The sequence below is a fragment of the Larus michahellis genome, chromosome 1 (genome assembly GCF_964199755.1).
Source record: "Larus michahellis chromosome 1, bLarMic1.1, whole genome shotgun sequence".
Taxonomy (NCBI): Eukaryota; Metazoa; Chordata; class Aves; order Charadriiformes; family Laridae; genus Larus; species Larus michahellis.
Genome location: NC_133896.1, coordinates 142,181,208 through 142,204,569, shown reverse-complemented (window position 1 = coordinate 142,204,569; position 23,362 = coordinate 142,181,208). Strand labels below are relative to the sequence as shown.

The following is a 23,362-nucleotide window of genomic DNA, read 5'->3' as shown; positions in this document are numbered from 1 at the left end:
ACAACAAAGAGAAAGAATTCATAAACCAATATGGATTGCAAAGAGCTTTCTTACAAAGTTCAAGTTTTAATTAATGAGGCCATTATAGCTAGGAGCACTTGTTAAACATATAGCTCTAATTAATCCCATCAATCATTCTCCCTCTTTAAGTACTCATGATTTAGAAGACATTAAATGAGCACCAATCTTGGGTAACGGAGCAACTATTTTTTTTCTATTTATTATTAAATCTCTGATTATCTGGCAACTTTCCTCTTGTCCTCTTTACGCTTTATTCTCTTGTCAGCGTCTTCGCCAGGGTGGTGCACCTGCATCTAGACAGAAAAAACATAGCTCATTGCCAAATTTCAGATTAAGGACTCATGTAAGTATTATCTCCCATCAGCCTGAAAGAAGAGCCCTGTCGCTAACGTTGTAGGCTCTCCAGAGCCCCTGCAGTTCTCAGTATCACTATCACTGTAGCCTGCATAAAGGAAATTTCCCCAAAAAGTAATGTCGACCAAGAGACAAGGAAAGAAATACAACACTGCTTACTTTCTGCTTTTCTTCAAAAGAATCTCCTGCTACTGTAACCTATCCTAAATTACAAAATAAATTACAACTAAAAGCATGCCTCCCAGCTCAACAACACTGGGAAACGGTGCATGTATTCTGAAGCAAGTGAGAAGGAAAAAGCTTACATAACAACAAAGTCTAGCAGGTAATCCTAAAAACAAAGACTCCAGTAGTGACTCAAGAAAAAAATCAGCTGGATATTTAAACAGTAACAATATCCTTGGGGAGGAATTGTTATGAAACTTCCAGATCTAGAGCATGACATTTTCCAGCCTGAAAGGAATGACAAAGTCCTCTAACTGCGAAGGGTGTTAAGCTTAAAGTTTTTGTCAATGAAGAAGCCATCAAACACTTAATTACATGTTTCAAAAGCTAAAGATCATACAAGACTGATACTAACATGCCACAGAGAACACCAGTTAACCAGCTGAGAATAATACATATTGCAGATATTTTAATTTATTTGAACCTCAGATTTTTAATGCAGACTCATTTTTTCATAGGAAACAGCTATGAATTAACCAAATGTCCCTCTTCACCATTGCTGTGGGCAGGCTATGTCCCAGAGAAGAAGTGTGAGTTAAGAGAAAACTGAGGAACCAACCAGCTATTGACTAAACCTCTCCCAGGAATACCCACTCTACTGCTGGCAACAGGCAGCTGGACAGACATCCGTGTGCCCACCTCTCATCAGTTTTTCCTCCGAGAGCCCTTTTATACTTTGGGCCTTCATAACATCCCATGACAATGAGATCCACTGTTAATTTTAAGCTTTGGACGTGCTGAGCTACAATTTCACAAAAAAAGTGGCTGTGATGCCTAGTAGTGCCTTGCACAGTGAAGCTGCAAAGCATTTTAAAATTAATTTCAAATTAAATTTTCCATTCCAGGCAACATTTATTTGCCACAGCTATCACTAATTTATTCTACTTATCTCTTTTTAGGTCAAATAGAAAAGCAGAAGTCCCTTGAAAAAAATAAAGTTACTGGGCTGCAAATAATAGACTAGATTGGGTTATTCTTTAGCCACGTTTGTTGACCCAGCTCAGTTTTCAGTTGCCACTAGAGACAGCTGCTATGCTCTGCAATTTTCCTCTCCACTTGTCAGTCCGTATATATTATCAGCTCAGGAATGCAATAACTTCTCTTTTCTTCCCTTCCCTTTTTCTTTCCCACCTTCTCCACGTAATTAATGCCAACCAGAATAAATGTGTCTTTGTGAACTAGTCAGACACAGTTGCGGCTGCTCTAGGTAGCTGCTCCAGGTGGTAGTTTGTGTCCCTCCATATTTCACAAAGCAACCAAACAGGTTCAGCAGCATTCGACATCCAAGCACGGCTTGGAAAAAAAAAAAGAGGCACCACAGACCTTTGGAATATTCTGCACTAACTCTGGCAATCGGTGGCAAATTCAAGATCGTGATGATTTTTATGTAACAAAGAGATAATAATTCCATTTTTTCGCATAACAAAACAACAACAAAAAAAGAATCTGCTCAAGAGCTTGAAAGATGGGCACAGGGCGTTTATTAAACAGCAGCTAGCCTACAGGAACTTCTTTTCTGGGAAACCAGTCTGGCTGGCAGCTAACTTGCCCCTCACAGGAGACTTGCTGTATCAGTCCTAAAACCACAGACTCTTGCAGTGCGTGTAAGGATGTAAATGTCACATTTTCTCACCACCTTTGTTTTCTGCTGCATCAACCTAATATTGTCTTCTGCTTGCATTTGTCCTAGCTGGGAAAATCCCCTACTCATGAACACTCGTCATCTCCTTTCCAGCTACAAGTAACGATTAAGCGGTATTGTTATTACTTGATGTGCTGGAGAAACTAAGTAGTTACAGTCTGGCAGAAAGAACATTTTTGCTACTACTGGAAGTTAAAGTAAATATATTTGGTATACCTTTTGGGACTGATGTGTTAAAGGCTCTGCCACTACTCTGTTTTGGAGTGTTTTCTATTTCTTCCAAGTCCCTCATCAGCATAGACACGCACACCCACAACAGTGGCAGGACCGTAATCTGCCATGGAGTCACAGCGGGAATATGAATCCATGCTTTCATCAACTCACTCCACGATTAGATTTCTTGCAGCTTCTTTTCCCATCTTCGGTTAGGAAGAGACAACTTCAGTTGACAGGATGAGCTGGATAGCATGGGGCTGGTTATATCATCAAGAAACAGGTCTAAGAAAGGGCAAATGGGGCAAGGGAGCAGAGCAGGACATATATATTGCTTAAGTTAGGCTTGCCGTGCCAAAGGACGGATAGGTAAGTTCCTCTAGACATGACTGAGAGTAAAACTTTAATTTTATCTGTTGAAAACCTAGACAAAATTTTAGACAGCTGTTTAGGTTCTGTTTAGAAAAAGGAGTGAAGCAGGCACCCAGGATGGAATAAATCTTCCTCTGGAGATAGATGACCAAAACAGATAGCGTGAGTGTCCCTTTGTAGGTAACCATCTCTTCCACTGTTAACTCAGAGAAAGCCAGTACAGCCAGGCCATTCTGGATTCCTGACATTCAGAAAGCTGAACCAGTCCTCTCTGGGAGAGAGGGGAGAGTATAATTGCAATCTACAGATAGTTGACTTCCTTTACCACTTCCTTCAAACCTTTCTTAGGTTCCTGGATTGCCATCAGGAATGGATAACCCAGCATTCCTTCAATACTTTCACAAAGGCCGGACCTACTTAAGCTAAGCAGAAATGGTCAGAGCTTGTTCCACGTCACATTTCCCCTTCCTACTAATCTTGCAAATGCACTTGGAAGACTTCCAGGATGGGGTGGTGAGGGGAAATTCCATCTTAATGACATAAAAATACTCACACAAGCCGGGGCAAGCAATTAAGTCCATTTTCAGTAGCTCACTGCAGCCCAATTTTGAACAGTATCTAAAATACTAATTAAAACTCATGGCAGCTCTCATTTCCAGCTCATAAGAACCAAGCCTTGAAAACCCCCTCATAGAAGCCACTTCTATTTTTGGGCTTGTTTTTCAACTTCGTCAGCAACATTTTGTATGTGAAAGGGCCAGGTATGGACACCTTATTTGTAAAACTACTACTTTTATGATATTTTCTGGAGTGCTTTCCTTCCCTAAACTATGGATACCTCTAGAAAATAAGGACTAGTTTAAATCCCTGCCAAGAAGCATGACAGGTCTCCTGTCCAAAAGATATAAGCAAGATACAAAAGACGAGGTGGCAGCAGCAGAGCCTGGCAGAGCTTCTAGCTCACCTTGAGGTGTCTATAATTTAGCAGTGAAAAAAGAGATCCTAAAGCAGGGGCAAGAGCAGATTCTGAAGCGTTATTCTGAGAAAGACCCTGTGTAAAACAACTTCTGCAGTCCTAAATGTGTAGAACACCCTGCAGCTGTTGTGCAGCCCATTTCTCAGGCAGTAATACCAAATGAAAAATAACAAAAAATAAAAAAGGAAGAAAGAAAAAAAAAAGTGAATTTGTGGGAAAAAGAACTGATAGGATTCATTTTTCTTATCTGTATTCCTGAATTTAACTATATATCCTATTCCGAATGATCTTTGTTGCCAACTTAGGCCTTCTACTTGACAAGATATTAATTTTTCTCCCTTCTTTCAAAGGAAATGAATCTAAAGGACAGAGGAAAGTAATTTATGGCATGCTGCTTTGTTCTATTAAAGATGTATGGTCCTTAAGGACTCCATGTGTTTCAGCTAATCTGAAGTAAATCTATCGGACTAAAACCATCAACAATACGTTGTCCACTCTGCTCAAGGAGCTGAGCGTACCAGTCCCTCAATGAGGTATTCCCTGGAAAAGATCAGAAACCAACACATTTTCCTCCCATTAGCATGGATGATATGGATGATATGTGCAAGAAAGTCTGAGATATGAAATATTTTAGCAGCCATGCGTGAATTCCAAAGGCAGCAGCACAGCCATCACTTACTTAAATGTTTAGCGCTGAAAGATTTAATGCTATCCTCAGTAAATCTTCATTTGTTTTAGTTAACCAGAAAACAAGTATATTTTCTCCACGTTGATTTTTTAAAGTCATTTGGTAGTAATTGGATACAAAAAAAAGTCTACAAAATAAACAAGCAAGCAATATAGAGATATTATCTACATATGAGAACTACCAGCAGGGGAGATGGGGGAAGGTATTTTTTCCTCCATATTCACATTAAAGAGTATGTTATTCTGTCACCAATGCTAAGCTCCTTTGACACAAAGAACCTACTTTAAAAACAGCAGACACTCTGCATCTGAGAAGACAGATTAAAAAGTCCACGAAGTGGTTCACCAGGAGCCTTGCTATCACTGCTAAGGTTATTATTTCAGCATAAACCCTGCCTCATTTACAAGCTACCTTCCCCCTCTCCCCCAGTGCTGACTTTTGATTTTACAATTTTGTTTTCTCTTTAGAGTAGTGATAGTAGGGCAGTTCGCTTGTGAGGAACTCGGAAACTATGATTATGTGACTGGCTGAGTTTACTGAAGGAAGTTTTGTTCTCTCTCTTTTGTCTCTCCTGGGGCCAGCCAAGTTTTTCCCTCTCTTCCCCTCCCTCTTTTTGAAATTCAGCTGCTCAAACATCAGCCATACATACATAAACCCTCCTCTTCTCCACCCCCTTAACTCCATCCTCACAACTCGGCACATCAACACGCAGAAGCAATTCCCTGGATGGGTGATTTTTAATCACTATCTTCACTGGCAGCACAGGGATTAAGCTATAGTCTACTCGAGAAGTAGCTTTAACACACATTAGCCCCCTGAAGTGCTAAACTCTAAACCTCTTTCTTCTCCTATGTCTACTCTATATCTCGCAAAAACCTTTACTGATGGTTGCAATGCACAGCTTTTAATCCATACTTGGTTACAGAAATGGAATTAACTGTCACGGTGTTTTCCAAAAACTACAATTGAGCTTTCTTTTCAGAATTTAATAATGCAGGATGAGAAACATCCTTTTCATAAAGAAATTATTTTTTTGCTGCCTTTATTACTTAAGGCCACATTTTAATTTATTCCAATATCAACTTATTTTAATTAATTCATTTATTATTGCAGAGTTTCACACTACCCTATCGTGTATATCACAAGTTCAGGATGGGGCGGAGGTAAACAGATGATGGAAGATGTTGATCAGAGACAGCACCTTCTTAACCCAGCATAGTTTCTGACTTGATGGCCACCTAACAATATACCATCTGGACAGATTCTGCTATACTGATACCTTTAATAAACCGGTGCAGATCACTTTTACCATAATGCAGTTCTTCCTACTGAGGCTTTCTTTTCCAGCAGTATCAAAACTCTGCCATTTGTAATGCAGAATAGTCTATCAACTTTGAGAATAAAAGCATCCAATCCAGTGGGCAGGGTTCAACTTTGTAAAATTTCCGTAAGTGTTTGTCCTGTTTAACAGAAAGGAATTTGTTGGATTTCTTTTTTTTAAGCCAAGTTTACACTCCATGCCTCTTTTACTGCAGTTGTGCCAGCGTGCCTCAAAATGGGTTCGTTACTGCCATACTCAGCACTGCGTTAAGTGTGTGACGGTGGTTTCATAAACAAGGAACTACACTGAGACCACTGAGCTCTTTCAATTGTCACCGAAATCAGATTACAACCTGGGCTTTTCAAAGGTGAAGAGAGTACTGTAGACTAAACATCCAGCATCATTTACATTAAATCCCACAGGAGCAAAACGTTTTGAACTCTTAGGAAGAAAAGAAATTTAATACTTCATTTTGCTGTGCATTCACGCCAGGATTTTATCACATGCACAGAGCATAGAGTGCGTTTAGCAGAGAAACTCTGCTCCCTTTAACACTTATTTTATTGTAAATTATTTTGAAATGTTGAAGTGCTGCTACTCAAATAAAAACCGTTAAGATCTGTGGCTCTGCATTACATTTGCACTTGGGATTATGAAGTTGTAAGAATTAGCATTTCCTGGAAACCAAAGTACTAAAACGTGATCCTGTGAGGCATGGTCCTTGTCTTCCTCAGTGCTTTATTATCGAGTCAAACCGAGCTTCAGAACTGTCTTTAGATGGAAGGTGGGCTGCAGCCTTTGTATGCAATCAAGATGTGGTCAAGATGGTTTATAATTATGAACCATGTAAACAACTGCAAGGTATTAACAGCCTTTCTTTAGATGTTACCTCTTTCATTTGCGTGGAAAACTCAATATATTATGCGCATACAAGGAAAAAGCAACAAAAATCCAAAACACTTGCTGCATGAGAGATCCTTGAAACGACTCAACTATACAGCGAAACACTTCCAATTCAAGTGACTGACCACAATGCCTAGAATGATTTTCACTCCTAGAAGCTAATAAAGTAAATTATATTATTCATGTTTTATACCCAAGTAACAGGAGAAAAAGCTTATGACAATATTATGAACAGAATTATTCATGTGTGTGCCACCACTAACGGTCTCAGCAGTGAAAATCAGACATACGAAATCTGAGCCCTCAATCAGTGAGGGATGTTAATTTTTCAGCAGCATTTGTGTAACACCCCTCCAAAAAAAAAATAGTCAAACAAAAGACCCTATGTCACATACCTTCATGTTGCATTGGGAACATGGATATCCTACCGTCATATCTCAGATGCATAGCAAAATAGAGTTTAAAAGAATACATAGGAGAGACAGAAGAATATAAACCATTCAAAGCATAATACTTCACCATCCACTCGAGATTCTCTGATAAATATCTTTCTTTACTTTGAGTCAGACCAGTACTCAAAGGGCCACAAGGGCTTAGAAAGAAGATTTGTTCTGTCTTGTCTGAAGATAAATATCACCCTATTGTACGAGATGAAGTATACCAGTTCTCATGATGGATTGCTTGTTTGGAAAAGATCTCAAGTACATTGAGTAGCGCTTGTTCTTAAGACTAAACATATAAAAAAATATAATCTTTTTAAAGCAGTCTCGCATATATGTTTTTATTCTGTTATTTCATATATTAAAGAATCAGGGCCAAAGTCTTGCTTTCAACACGTATTTCAGAAGCAGATGTTTATATTGGAAACTAATATATTAAAAAGATATAGTTTAGATATAGGGGGGAAAGGTGTCTTTTTATGGTTGCTATTACCAAGCCTCCCTTCAGCTCCCCATCTGCCTTTCTCAGCTGCTTGGGGAGCAGAAAGGAACTGTGTGATGGTACACGGCATCTGGAACAGGCTGACTTTTCCAGCACAACTGGTTTGTGAAATGGTTAGCAGAGTGCCATCAGGGAGGATGGATCTGATATTCACCTCTTCCCATCACAGCCCACAACAAGGGAAGCACCATACGCCAGCGGCACCCTTGTTATTACTACCCTCACATGCACGCAAGTCTAAATCTACCCTCTTCCAGTTTGAAGCCATTACCCCTCACCCTATCACTACATGCCCTTGTAAAAAGTTCCTCCCCAGCTTTCTTGTAGGCCCCCTTCAGATACTGGAAGGCCTCTATAAGGTCTCCCCAGAGCCTTCTCCATATGTCCAGCTTTTGTCCAATTTTTTTGGACGAGTAAGCGTTCAGCAGTCTTTAAAAAACAGACCCATTTAATACATTACTAGTGACTCTGCCCATCATCTTGAATAAGCAAAAATGAAGTTGCAGTCACATAGCCAAAAAAGTGCTGTTTCCATCTGCCCACTTGTGTCTTGACATTTCCAGTGCTCAGTATGCCACTATTTCCTTCCTGAATCAAAGTTTCCCCCCTTTCATCTCCAAAATACTCAGCTAAAACTCAGAATTTGGTGGATGTAATTCTTCTAAATGATAGCCCAACACTTTGAAGCTTGATTTTCTTCCTTACCAGATTTGTGCAACAGGCTTCATATTTTCCTGCAGCGTAATTTTGTTTAAATACTAAAATAACAAGACCTTAATGGAACATAAAATGACTACATCGCTGCAGATAGCTCTTTGCTGCCAGCCATTCCTTCCAGTCTTTGCCATGCATGACTCATTACACAGGAAACAGTTCCAGTTTTCTTGTGCCCTAGCCCCAGTTTATACGTGCTATTCCTTCATGGATCATAACACCAGCCTTTTTATTCCCAGATTTTAAAACACGAAACCACTAAATGCATTTTAGTATTTCTTGGTATTATTGGCATTAAATCACTACATTCAAACAGCCAAACAGGCCAGATTATATATGACGGTTGTCTGAACAGGGAACACTTGTTCGTCTTTTTCTCAGTGTTATGAATGCAGGAAAAACACAAGGTGTCATTTTGGAGGCTATAAAGAAAATAGCATTCAAGCATAACTTCAGAAAGAGTTTTAGCCATTGAAACTCAACAGCCGAGGGCAACAAAAATTTCCCATGGATTTAAAATTCATAGAACTGGCAGACCTTTTGTAGAGGCAAGGGGTAAAGTTCATGCGTTTCATAGCTTCACTGACTCCAAGAAACAACGGTGCCTTTATGTACTCCTGAGCTTTTCTATAGAAGAGATCCTTCCATAGTTTGCAGAGATAAGAAATAATGCAACACAGATACAATACTCCCATACTTCTGAGCAGTATAGCTTCCTAAACACATTCATATGCTTGGTCAGCAGATATTCCATTCGTTTGGTTGAATTACAATGTTTTAACAGTAAAAAGCCGTCTGCCACCTTGAAGAAACGCTAGCTGCCTTTTGCAGTTTGGCTCCCTCTTAACTATGGAAAGAGGCAGCTCTGCTTGAAACGGATGCCTGGGAAGACAGAGCGAAGTCTGAATAATCAGGCCCCAATAGGGGTCTGGCAACAAAGCCCAGAGAGGAAGTTAAAAGGATTAGCACTGTAACACTGCTTAGCATTAGTACTCCTCTCTCTCAGACTGACCCAAAACCATCTTCCTCCTACTAAACGTGCCCTTCACCATTTTTACTGTGCTCAGAATAGATAAGCTCACTCATGTATAACTTAACCTCCTTACTTGAGGGATAGTCACACCATTGTGCTTTATGAGCAGTTTGAGTGCGGCTTGCTCATTAGCTGTGTCTGCATTGTTAACATCCTCACTCAGGATGAGCCTGGTTTGGAAAGCAGTATTAGGGAAATGAGCGGTTCAAATGCATATGCTAATTCAAGGATATCTGTGCCTTTGCAAAGCAGAAGCCCTGGGCTTACTGTATGTCTTCCCATTACAGCTTTAGTTCAGGTCATGAGAACATTTTTAAGCAACCTCCCAATCCTCTCCATTAATCAAGCTTTGGTTCACATCGCTGACTGCTGCTGGAGCACATGAAGTTTCATCCTCCCGGATGAAATAACCCCAATGATGAGCTCTAGACGAGCACTTAATAATGACCTTCAGTCACTAATGAATATCCAGTCCTCAGACCCTGATCTAGGAGGAGTACACTACGGGAGTAAAATGTGCATAGTCTGGGTACTGTGTTCCCTGCTTGGATCATTTCACTCTACAGATCTGCTGTTAACGGGTCCAGCATGACTTGTTAATGTGGACACACACACCGAGTATGCCAAAAGCTCGGCACCTTCAGGAAAATCTGACTGAGGATTCAGGCATAAGCAAGTTTGGGAAGTAGGGAACATGGAGTTCCAGAAATAGAGCATACGGGGAAAGGTGAAGTCATGGGAATGGGAATGAGTGGGAAAGGAAGACGCTGAAAGAACAGGAATACTTATGAGTGGAGTCCTGGTTTATGAAGATAAAAATGCATGGTATGAAATAGGTAACGTTTGTGTCACAGGCTGAGATTCCCGTTAGGAGACCCGCAGGGTTCGATACAGCTGTCAGCCATATTACCATTCTGGATGGGAGAAATGTTTCTGAAGTCAACATTTTTGAAATCAAGTTGTCAGTTTGTGCCCTTGCTCGGTTCACTGTGACTAAATATCATAGAGTAACACATAAAATAAACTGTGGCATGAATTGTGCTGAACCAGTCATCCCTGGATGCTAGGTGACTGTAGTACCACTCTGCAGTACTCCAGGTAGCGTCTCACCAGAGCAGAGGGGCAGAATCACCTCCCTTGACCTGCTGGCCACGTTTCTTTTGACGCAGCCCAGGATATGGTTGCCTTTCTGGGCTGCAAGCGCACATTGATGGCTCGTGTCCAGCTTTTCATCCACCAACACCCCCAAGTTCTTCTTGGCAGGGGTGCTCAATCCATTCATCCCCCAGCCTGTGTTTGTCCTTGGGATTGCCCTGACCTTGCACTTGGCCTTGTTGAACTTCATGAGGTTCACATGGGCCCACGCAAGCCTGTCCAGGTCCCTCTGGATGGCATCCCTTCCTTCAAGCATACCAAATGGGTCACTGAATTACTTGCAAATGTTTAATTATAAAAAAATGCTTATAAAATGTATTCTTTTAAACCTACAGAATACAACATGTGGATTTCCTGTTGAAGTTAGTTTTAAAAACTAACTTTTGTAGGCAGCATAGACAGGTAAATGTATATAATATTTGTCTTATAGACACACTTCCATTTTAATCTTTTTTAATAAGGATGAGGGGAGAACACTGCAAACTAAGAATACTGTTGGATTTAAGGCTAGCATGATTTTTTTATTGTTTTCTTAGAAATCCCAAATCTACTGGAGATGCCTTTCGCCGACCTTGTTCCTTGATGCTGTATTAGACCTTGCTAAAACATTAACACAGCACTCCTTCACTAAGCCTGACTTCTCAGACAGCAGCAATGCTCAATATTATTTCTATTATTCTGTATTGTTTTGCCTAGATCAAACCCATGTTTAAATTTTTTTTTTAACCTCAGTCTATTTAAAGCCTTACCACCACTTTTCTCCCTTAAATTGAAGTAAGCATCCCACATAACACCAGGAGGCTGCAGCTTTGTATGTCAACCCATACTTGGTTTGAAGATAGGGAGCGCAGATAATAAAGATTAGTTAAGCAAGGTTTTGTTGGAAAAGGCCTGATTCTGCAGGTCCTCTTTTATATATCTCCTCCCTTCTTATATAAATACGATGTCTAAATGTTATATAAACCAGATGTCTAAAATCCAATTAATTAAGGTAGATAAACTTGTGCTCACTCAGGTATTTACAGTCTTCACTCTATTGTTTTCTCACACCAGTTTTCACACTGAAGCTCCTGTGTTGGTTACTAAGATTCCTTGTGGCAACTCCTGTGGTTGCTCCAGCCGCAGCTGAACCTCTCCATGATGCTTTCCACTCAGTTGCAGGAAAGCCGCCCTGACCTTCTGGGCACTTGAAGGGAAGTATAGACAAGTAGTAGAGAACGAGCAGCATGAAGTGATTTAATCTGCGTCCTCCCCCTGAGGTGGATATGGGATGTTTAGTGGCTGACATGGAAGTAGAACTGGTGACCTACTACATTCCTATACCTACGTCTTTAGCTTGGGAAAGTTTGGAGTGACCGCCCAAACGAGATGAATAAGTAACTCCTCAGTTACAGCATGAACACATGGAAACATGAAATTGTAACAGAGCTTCCCGCCCTGGCTTCCTGTCTCAGCACATTTGCATTTAAAAGATAAAGATAAACCTGAAAAATATTAAAAATATCAACCATGTACCAAACCTTTAACATGATGCTTTAAACCACAGCCAAATTTTGGCATAGTAAAACATCTGTGAATTATTTCATTCACTGGCATGACATGTTCTGAATATTTGGAAAATATGGTCAACACATCTTACACACTCAAAGTTAAACCAATAATGCACCTAAAGTCTGGACAGAAATTCCCCAGGTCAGACTTGGGGATTTAGAGTATATTTTGTGGAACAGCCCTTCTTAGTATGGGCATAGTCCAATTCCTAGTATCATTTGCAATTTTCCCCAAAGAATTTCCTGCTAGTGTGAGGACACCAGCAATTCATCTGCCTCATTCTGAGTCATTCTAAAGGCTTTTATGGCTTTTGATCTTTTATACCATCTTCCTTAAATATTTTATGAGATACCATGACTAACTTCATTACTTATATAATCAGGGTTTGGAGAATGGATGTTCTTTCTTTCAGTCCCTTCTGAACTACTGGAACATCATGGCTGGAATTATATTCAAGCAACTATACTAGAGATTGGAAACAGCCCCTTGTTCTTATCTACATATCACTGCTTAATTTTGCATCAGCTTCTGCTTCAGGACAATCGCTGAATGATATCTGAACACAGCCCGCTGTTGATGCCTCATGCAACCTTTAAAGTCTTTTTTCTTCACTGCTGCAAAAGGTATGTGCCTATCTATCTGCACTGAGGTGTGGCAAGGGAGGAAGAACTAAAAAAATAAACATGTTGGTTATCTTGTTATAAAAGCTTGGGTATAAAAAAAAAAACAAGGTACCTGCAATGTTTATCTTAAGGTAGCTAGCAAGATCCTCGCTATAGTCTAGGCTAAGGATGTTTATCTACCATATCATGACTTTTCCTCTTCCAGAATAGTTAAAATATAATAGTAATCCTGTGATTATAAAACCCACCAATTTTGTTGTTACTGGAGTCAGGAGAACTGATCAGATTAAGCACTTTTAACTACTGGAGACTTGATCATCAACAATGAAATACAAATATTCCTCTTTTTAATAAAATTAAAATATTTCATATTTTAAATTTCATAAAGTCTCTTTTATATCATCTGGTCCGACGCAAAATTTCACAATGAAATTATGTTTTCAAAAGTTCATGTGAATTCTTCACCTCCTCCTTTACCAGATATTTTAATTCCAATGAGTATTTCAGTCTCCTTCAGATATCACAGGAATAGATCAAATTTTTTTGGATAGAACAGTTCCCTGTTGAGAAGTTCAGTTTCATCAAAATATACACATTTTACAGGAGTATGTCAACTTGAATGAAATGTTTTAAGGAATAAGTCAAAAAGAATTATTTCGATTAATTTTGCCATTTATTAAATACGAATATTTTTGTTTTACATATAGTATGTAGAATAGCATATTTAGTGCTTTTAATATAGTCAAGTTGAAGAAAATAATTGTTCAGTCCAGATACATCTCAGAACAGAAGGACTTAGACTTATTTTGGGGTTCTGGCCTCTGAAAATGAAACAGTTTTCATGGGCTGATTGGTTTGCTGGGGAAGAGGGTACTATTTTAAGAGAAGCATATTCCACAAAGACACAGTATGTACTTCAACCCTACGGTATGAAGCTGTCTCCTAGGCCTTCTTAAATCATCAATATCGCCTACTCTTACTGCTCTTTGTAAGTAAAACTGCAAGTAAACTTCAAAAAGTCTTTCAGTCATTCTTATAATCTCCTTTTTCCAGATAAGACCAAGGCATGACAAAATTTTCCAAAGGCTCTGGTATGTCATTGTCCAGTTCCCCTTCCTGATTCATTTCAGCTAGCTGCTGTGGATTTGCTGTTCTTGCAACTCTCTTAGCAGCAGTACACCAGAAAGTCGTAGCTGCCCTGTACCACATGTAGAGTCACAGAATGGTTCAGGTCAGAAGGGACCTTAAATATCATCTGGTTCCAACCCCTTTGCCATGGGCAGGGACACCTCTCACATCAGCCAACACTCAACTGACACTACCAACACAAAAAGCACCCTCTCCTCCAACTCTGTGGAGACAAGTCAAGCCAACAGCCTGTATCATCAACAACCAAAGGTATGATGTTAGGTCATCATTTTTAATCATACACAATCTTCAATATCATTCAAGCCACCTTATACAGCTTGTCAGCCTAGGGCACAAGTGGCAACAGCCATGGGCATTTGTTTGGTTATTCCCATTCTCCTAACCTCTTCACCTCTCAAACTTCTCCTGCCTGCAAAATAAAGTAGTGTGGCATGGAGACTTTCTTATTTGATATAAGCAGACTTTCAGCAAAACCCTCCTATACTTCCTTTTAAAAAAAATCTAGGTCTTTCAACAACAACAAAATAGGAGCAAAACACCCAAATTGCTACAGTTTACCCATGTGCCATTTTGCATCCTGTTTCTGAAACAAGAGTTGAAAGGCCAACATATGTGACCAATAACTGCTATTCAGAGTTAAGCTCTGCAAATGGTGATTGACGTGGAGCCAGGCATGCCATTAGCCAAGGGAGTTATCAACTATAGACCAGCCAAAATAAACTCTGAGAAATTTCCTCTGGGTGTTAATCACTCTGAGTATCATTCTTTCTCACACACTAGGCAAAGATTCTTGACCTTCTGATTTGGAGCAAACCCACCCTTATTAATTAAATAATTTGTCCATTATCACCTGAAGACATGCGTAACCTTTTCACCCTACACAAGAAAGAGAACGGAGTAAGTAAACAAAAGTCTATTGTAAATATTACTAAATCCCCAAGCTTGCTTGATTTGCTACAGTGCATATGCCACCCTCATATCACTTAGCGTATATCTGCACAGCAAAGAACGTTAACGTGTATTCTTTAAATCTCTAATGGATAAGTCTTTGCACAGCACTTTCAAGTGAAGCAGTCCAAAGCTGGGAAAAAGTCAGTCACCTTTCAACTCTAAAGGCTGGACTTATGCCTGGCCCAAAGTACAGCATTGTACAATATCCGTCCACATCATATAAGCTTCTAACTGGTGTCATATCTTTCACGGTACTTTTTACCGAGAAGACGTATCAAAACATCAAACGTCCTTATCATAAAAGCTAGCTTTTCCTATAAAACTACAATCGTGAAATCATGTGGGAAAAGTTTAGTTTTGGGGAGTAAGAATTTTCATGCATTTGCAAACTAAAGCAACATAGATTTGTTTTTTCTATCTACTAAAAGCCACACTGTCACTTTCGCAGGGCGAGTCTTTCTTCACACAGTAGAAGAGCTACAAGATCATCAGCAGTAAGGGTCTTATAATTGGGATGAAGCCATTTTTAACAGCACCTTACGGCAAAAAAAATTCCCAGATTTTTTTACATCTGTGCTACCCCATAAGTCTGGCTTACAAATTTTAGAAATGAAGATGCATAAAGTTATTGGTACATTTGAGTTTTTAACTGATTATTTATACTTCCAGCCCTCACACGCAAGGTTTCGGCACTTGGCAGAACATGTTTATTTACACGCTATGTAATGACCTCGAGATTGGAATTGCCAAAAATCTTGAAGTTTGATCAGAAAACTAAGCCTTAAATTCTAGCTGCTTTTAAAAGCCCAACACCCCAGAATATTTAAGTGTCTTTTAGGGACCCATTAGAAAGAAAAGCTTGCTGGCTGTCCAGAGAATTTATAAAACAAAGCTCCACTGATCATCCCATTATACCTTTGCACTGCAAAGGAAAGGAGCCTGTAAAGGACAGGTACCATCAGGGACGTCCTTTCAGGAGAGATAGGTCAGACAGTTTAATGGAGAAAGAATGGGATGCTACAATGGCTGTTGTGAGTGTTTAACCCTTTTGTATGCCTTTGGAGGACTTCTTTACCCTCCCTACCCTTCTGTCTGCTACCTTTCTTCTCTTTGCCTCCAAGCTCTTAAGGTTTATGAACTATTCCTCTTTCTGGCATCTGTGCTTACCAAGGCAACTTCTGATCCTGTAGCACCAAAAGTCCTATTTTCATCCTCAAGGCTTTCAAACAAGCTTCGTTCACAGTTTCTGTATAAAGGCTCCTTCCTCGGCTTTCGTAGTGCAATTCTAAGAAGACAGCCTGGTAGTCTTTTCCTTCTCTGCAGGCTCCTTCTGGTCTCCTCTCCCACATAGTTGTTTTCCCTCTGGGCCTCTCTTTGTCCCTCTCGTCTGTACTTTATTTTCTGAGTAACCTAGTCTAGTCTCAGGAATGCACCCTAGTATTTTAAAATGTACTGCTGTCAAGAAAAATAGAGAGCTGCTTTCCCTGTTGCCACATAGGAACAGCACACAAGCAGCCAGAGCTGCCCCTTTCTTTGCCTTTCTTTTCCCCTTCTTTTACATCTTCTCAAGTACCTCAGAAAGGCAAACCTACGTCATCTTTCCCTGGCGTAGCACCAACCAATGGCAGAGACATCGGTCAAAAGATGTTTGCAAAGCCTCAACAATATTTTCAAGCTTGGGATTTTCAAGGAAAGTTTCCAATTCCACACTGACCAGGACAGGAGTTCCAGGTTGCAAAGCCTACCTCCCTGATGAGGTTAAAAGCACATTCAAAAAGGAGAGGGGTTGAGATGGTGTTTCCCCTCTTTCTTCAAGACCCCTCTCTTCCCCCTCCAGGTTTACAATTCTGTGAGGTCTAGTGTTGTCCAGATGTTCAGGGAAGATGCAGGGCATTAAAGACAGAAGCCAAAAAACTGGGGGCAGGGAAATGAGGATGCAGTAAGAGAAATCCTAGAGCAGGGACAGGGTTGCAGGAGCGAGAATATACTGGAATTAGTCTGAAAACTGAATGGAACCTTAGGGAAAAAATCAGCACCATTGATTATTAGTCTCTCTCGGGGCATACCTACTTCATCAGCTCAAGACAAACAGGGAAATAAAGTACATTTCTCCACAAAGCTCTTTTCTCTGGTAACAGTTTCCAGATTTTCTAGACCACAACGATACAATCTGTCTTCCTAAAGCTAACTCCTCTACAATATTTAAGGTATAAATTCATAGAAACAGACAATAGAAAAAATCATGGAAATAGAGAAATTAGACAAGATCCATGATCTAATACCCCAGGATTTCTGGTCCAGAAAGACAGATGATGCTTGAGAAACAACTAAAGCCTTTTGTGGGCAATCACGCAATAAAATCAAGCTAAAGGGGGAAAGGTTTGGGGTTTTTTTTTTGGTTTGGCTTTTTTTTTTTTTTTTTTGTTGGCCAGGAAGCCTCTCTTGGAGGCTGTAAAGTAACTTTCTCAACACAGCCATAATACAAGCTTTAACAAAGACAAATGTAATGTCCTGCACCTGGAAAGAAGTAATCCCAAGCAGCAGCACAAGCTGGGGACTGATGGGCTGAGGAGCAGCTCTGCTGAAAGGGCCCTGGGAGTGCTGGAGTGCCAGCAGACAGCGAGCTAAATGGGAACCAGTGGTGTGCCCTGGCAAGGAAGGTGGCCAGCAGTCTCCTGGGCTGCACCAGCAAGAGTGCAGTCAGTAAACCAAGGAATACGGCTATTTCAATCTACTTCGAACCTATTAGGCCTGTGACAGTTTTGGTCCCCTCAGTTGCAGAAGTTAGGAAGTGGGGGCCACCAGGATTATTAGGGGGTTGGGGAACTTGACAAATGAAGAGAGGCTGGAGGGACCAGGTTTGCTCAGCCTGGAGAAGAGAAGGCTCAAGGGGGATCTAATCACAGTTCTTGAATATCTAAAAAGTTAGTTGTAGAGGAAATGGAGCTATTCTCTTCACAAGGATGCCCGCTGACGGGACAAGAGGCAGTGGGCACGAGCTGCTTCGAGGGAAATTCTGTCTGGATATAAGAAAAAAAATTCTTCCCTGTGAGAGCAGCTGGAGATTGGAAGAGGCTGCCCAGGGAAGTGGTGGACTCTCACGTGCTGGAAATGCTGAAGATTGTTTGAATAAATTGCTGTAGCAACCTGTGTTGAAGAGAAGGTTGGACCAGATAATCTCCAATCAGAACTTTCTGTGAATCTCTATCCCTGCAGTCTTGCTAGCTATATCAAGAGTGTTGTCAGTCCCTTCTCCCTCATCTCCCTCAAGCCAGTAGAGGCTTCTACTGCTCCGGGGATATGTGATATTTATTTCCAGTCATCACTAATCTTTCATAAGCATAATCTTTCATAAGTTTTCACTTTAGTTCTCTTTAAAGGGAGGAGGAGCATGGGAGGTAATATCAGACTTCTCCCATGACAGTTTCGTTTGCAGTCAAGACATTCAAGGAGAGTTATATTATGGGAGGATTTTTTAACCTTCAGTAACAAGGCTTAATTAGGGATCAAGAGCAAGTGTTATAGCACAGAAGAGACACCTCTGAACGCTCATTCTTATCGGGCTTTTGTTCCAATTAAGCTGGTTATCAAGGGAGGTAAGAGCATTTGCCTCTGAAGTACAGACATTACAATTTTAAATTTTACTTCAGCTGAAAAATCTGAGTAAGTGCGACCTCTTGAAGACTAGATGTATTTGTGAAGAAATGGTGAGGAACCTGTACAGCTTTTACCTCATTAAAATATTTCAACGCTGCAAGGAGTAAGCTCATGCTGAAACTCAAACCCAAATTTCTTATTATTCAAGACAATATGAATGAAAATAAAACTTGGAAAACCATTCAGGAAAGAAAGCCTGGTTTTGTTCTCACAGTATCAACCGATCTGGTCAGCAACTGTCACAAGGGTGCGAATTTACTCACACACATACTTCTCAAATAACTACAGTAACACAGTATTTTGAAGGAGGATTCCATCCCACCTCCCCAATACCACTGACTTCAGCAGAAGCAAAATCAGGCTTCAGAGCTGCCCGTTTTGGATCAAGCAAGGCTAAGAAGCAAAAGGTGCAACCTTGCAATACCCTACATTGGTTACACACCAGTAAGGGACATAGCCGTGGGTGGATAGGTAAAGCTAAGGAAGAGGCAGAGCTTTCCTTTGCTAGCAATTAACAAAACACTGTAATGGGCTGTAACAGCAACAGATTATTTTTCCATTAGAGCAAAGAACAGTAGGATTTAATCCTCTAGTTGTTCTCTGATGTACCACCATTTGAGTCCAGGCAAACTAAAAGTCTTGCCTTACAAGTCCAGATGGTAGGAGAGGAAAAAATACAACGTAAACATAGATATGAAGGGAAGTCCTGGCGATTTTGCTGAAGGCTAAAAAACCAATCTCAGTTTTTCCAAGAGAAATACTGATGACTTCATATGACATCCTACATTTCACAAGGAAGGAACACGGCATGATTCCTTTAATCCACTCTGTTTTACATAAGCATCCAGGTCAAGTTAAAAATGCTATTTTATAGCAATGAAAAACCTGCACAGGAAAGGTGTACATGGCTATATGAATTAGCACAGTCATTCTTTATTCATGAACTTTAATGAGCTTTATATGCAAAAGGGACAAGGTAATTTTCAGAATTTGTAGCCACAATTTTGCTATGGCTAAATTCACTCCTTTTTGTTGCACAGAGGATGTATGTAAAAGTGAAGCCAGTTTCAGAAGGTTTTGTTTTGTATCAGTTTTTCGTAGATCTCTAGAATTAGCCTGAAGGATCCTTTTACAGAGTACATAAATATATAAAATATTAGGACAACACTGCGATGCAAAAAGGATCTTAAATTGCTCATCCAAGGAGATGACATAATGAATACTGACATAATTTCCAAGCAGCAAAGCAAAACTAGGTCAAATCACATTGACCTATCTAACATAATAAGTCTTTTTTTTCAGATTTTTACAATGTAGACCGTGTCTGCAGGCATTAGTGTCCCCTGTTATCAATGTATAGTGTTGTCACTCTGCTTTAATGTCTTATCACCATGTTGTGTTAATTAGACCAAAACAATATAGTGCACTTTTGAACTGCTTAACTCCCAGTTTGAAATCTCTGCCTAAACTGTACTTCTGAGGTTATCCAGTTAGAAATGAAGTCATTAACTCTTTATGGTCACTTTTTTCAATAGGTGCTACTAAGGCTGGTGGAATAATGTAACTTTGCATACAGATCAAAATCTAAGCTTCGTAAGTTGCCTATTATTTGTCAAAAACCAGGTCCGCACAGCTAACATCTGCCAGCAAGCAAAGTGCACACTAATTTTGATGGTACTCGACACAAGGCAGAACCCTGGCATATACACTCTCCTGAGCATCATGTGGACAAATCTGCTCGGTGCTTGGCCATCACGTGTCCCTCCGAAGCGCTTTGTCCACACGTGGTGCTCTGAAAGGGACAGTCCCTTCCCTTGCTTAGGGCAGCCTTCCCTTCCCCTACTCTTGCTGTTCCTCTGCATGTCAGATTTACAGTACGCGTATTTTTCAGTGAGACTATAAACAGAGTTCTGTAGGTTTCCACCTACAGCCTCTCCTGACTCCCACAAGAGCAGAAACATGAGAAGTGAGAGCCGTACCTGTCTGTGTCCCTGCCTCCAGAGCTGAGGTGGGACCAGAGACCAGGCTGAGAACTTGAGGCCCCAGCTTCCCAGGGAAGGAGGAGAAAAGCTGAGGCAGGAGACAGAGGCAGACCTTGGTGCTCCACAAAGCAGAAGACGTCAATAGAGTTTACATCTGCCGCTAGAATACGTAGATTTTGCAATAAGGCCATAATCTTAGAGGGGGAAACCCAGTGTGTTCCAATGATAAAGCCCCTTCCAACGCTTTTGAAGCTTGCTTGGTGATGAAGAGTACCTTGAAACTGGGATCCTGGCTGTTCTTATGACAGAGTGGCTGGATTTGGCAACTCCAATTCTAAACATATCTATGTGTGTGTGTTGATATATATGTAAACGTGTGGTGTTTCTCTTTTCTTTGTGTTTTCTTCTTTTTTACGTCTCCAATTACCTCTCAGGAAGAAAAAAAAAATAAACAAAACCAGCCAACCAAAAAAAACCCCCAACAACAAAAAAAAGAGGGATCATGTTTCCATATGGACAACTACAGAAAAAAAGAAGAGAATTTTTTTGAGAGCCATTTGGCCATAAAATACTGATTTCCCAGTATTTTTTTGGAAGAAAGCACCAGCCTCAGCTAATGCTCAGAATACATTTTCTAATAAGAAAACAGAGATGGAGATCCCAGACATGGTCAGGGGGAGGGTCTCAGCAAAGCAAGCTCCCTCTTCACCTGAGTCTTAAGTAGCGCATCGGCTGGCCGATGGATTAGGATCATACCTACGGCTCTGGTGGGGGGGGAGGGTCTCTCAGAGCTCCTGCTGCAGCTGTTCAGTAATTAAATACCTGCAGACCCGAAGAGCCAAGTTAATGCCATTAGTCACGGGCACCTGGTCGGGATGCAGGGGTGCCGAAGGCAGGCGGCGGGTGCTGCCGAGGGCCCACAGGTGCAGGGGCAGCACAAGGCGGCCGGGCTGCAGCCTGATGGGAGCTTGTCGGCACCACCAGAGGCATGAGAAATATGTCGGCCCCCCTGCCCTGAAATGTGGAGCAACTGTCAGAGCGTGTCACCAGCTCCTTTCTGGGGCAATGAAATACCCCCTCCGTAAATATTTTCATTACAGTCTATCACACTACAATGAAAAATCCTATCAGCCCCGTGGACCTCCTCGTTTACTGTCCCACTAAGCCAGGAGTAAAAGCCTGGCCTCTCTTTTATTTGTCTCACTATCTTCAAATTGCTCTTGCACCCAGCTATCTCAACACTTATGCAATCAAAAAAGTTTTATCGTACTTCAGGGCCAAACAAACATCGCCTGTTTGCCAGCGTTTTTGTCCTCCCACATCCCCTTGGGAAGATATAAATAATAATGATAAACAACCATGACACGACAGCAAATCGGAAAGAATTTTAAAGAATTAAAAGCTATTTTTATTGTTTAGAAAAGAGATCAAAATCAGCTTCCTACCCTTTAGCGCCTTTCCCAGCTTTCAGACAGGGTGGATTCTGCACTGCAAGCCGGGGATCTCGGGGATATACAGTAATTCCTTACAGCTTGCTAAAGCATTACAAGCTCTAAGCTGCACGACGGTAATAAAAGACTTCGAACGGGCTAAAGAATGGAGCTCCCTAAGAAGTCTGAAATTCAGTTCAAACAAACACCAGCGCGCATTCAAAAGGCTATTCACACCGTCGTATGCGAATACGGGTCTGCTCCTTTCTCTCAGCTCAGTCTTCACCCACGGCCAAACCAAATAGTTTCTCCAAATGCTGAAGCATTTCCTGAGCTCCAGCACATCCCCTCAGCATTTACCACCGCCAGCTCCTCGTTCCCGGCAGTTCGTTCTCCTCGACCCCAGGCTCCGGCAGACCCCTTACCTCTGGCGCTACTCTGCGGGAGGGACTCTGAGGTCTGACAACTTTTTGCGGAGCTCAGAAGCTGCTGAAGCCCTCCGTGCGGCTGCCTGCCGGCTTCCCCGTTCCCTCCCCAGCGGGGAAGCCCTGGGACTGGGCAGCGGTGGGAAGCCGGCAGCCAGTGCCGGGCCCGCGGGAGGGAGAGAGCCGGAGCCGGATCTCATCAAAGGCAGGAGGCCTGGTGGGGATCAGAGAGAGGGAGATACACATCTAAATAATTCAGAGGCTAATAAAAGCTTTAGGTTGGGCTCTGTTCGAGATGCGAGACGAGGCTGAGTTTCGATGCGTTTCAGGCTGCCCTCGACGCAGAATGCTGCGTTACCTAATAGCCCGGCACTGACGAACCAACATCATTTTAAGAGTATTCCACATAAAGTTTATGAGGAAAGTGGCTATGCCTGGTTTTGTATTTTTATAGCTTTAGCTTTAGGTTGAAATTCTATCAAGTGAAGATTTTGAGAACTTCAAGTCTGACCTCTACAGGTAGGATGCTGAAATAGGTACAGTATCTTTTGATAGTGAATTGTGTGCAGGACTTTTAGAAATTGGAGAAAGGTAATGGATCAGATGTACTACACAACATCAGCTTATCACCACTGCATCTCTAAAGCCGTATTTTAAAAACACTGCTACCTGTAGCATCATCTGTGGTAATTTGGTTCCTACAAATGCTTTCTTGCAAAGTACATAGACGGTGCAGCAACAGCATAAAAAACACACCCAGCATGAACATTTTAACATTCAAAAGTGTTACAGAGTTTTCCTTCTGCTTTTTATTATCTCTCCCCCGTCCTTCCCAATCTTCCCTATGATCTGCTCTTTCGGAGCTCCAGAAACAAACGTCACTTTGAAACCGATAACATCCATTTGCGTTTTGCAAAACTGATGTTTTTAAATGCCCTGATTGGTGCCACCTTTTTCTAATCAGAACCAACCATTCTAACAAACTACCCTTTGTCCGGGGATCCCGTCCCCTCTGTTCCCACCAACCTACAGCAC

At 41.1% G+C, this 23,362-nt stretch overlaps 1 protein-coding gene across 5 annotated transcripts in view; it reads right to left on the bottom strand.

Moving 5' to 3' along the window:
• Window positions 1-23,362, bottom strand: part of MID1 (midline 1) — a 252,247-nt gene that overhangs the window by 122,887 nt on the left and 105,998 nt on the right. The window contains exon 1 of one of the 5 annotated variants that reach the window (XM_074606642.1): window positions 22,328-22,438. The exons of the other annotated variants lie outside the window; for them this stretch is intronic. The gene's annotated coding sequence lies outside the window, so the exon portion shown is untranslated. Of the gene's footprint in view, window positions 1-22,327; window positions 22,439-23,362 lie in introns of those variants that run through there. 5 annotated transcript variants of the gene reach the window in all.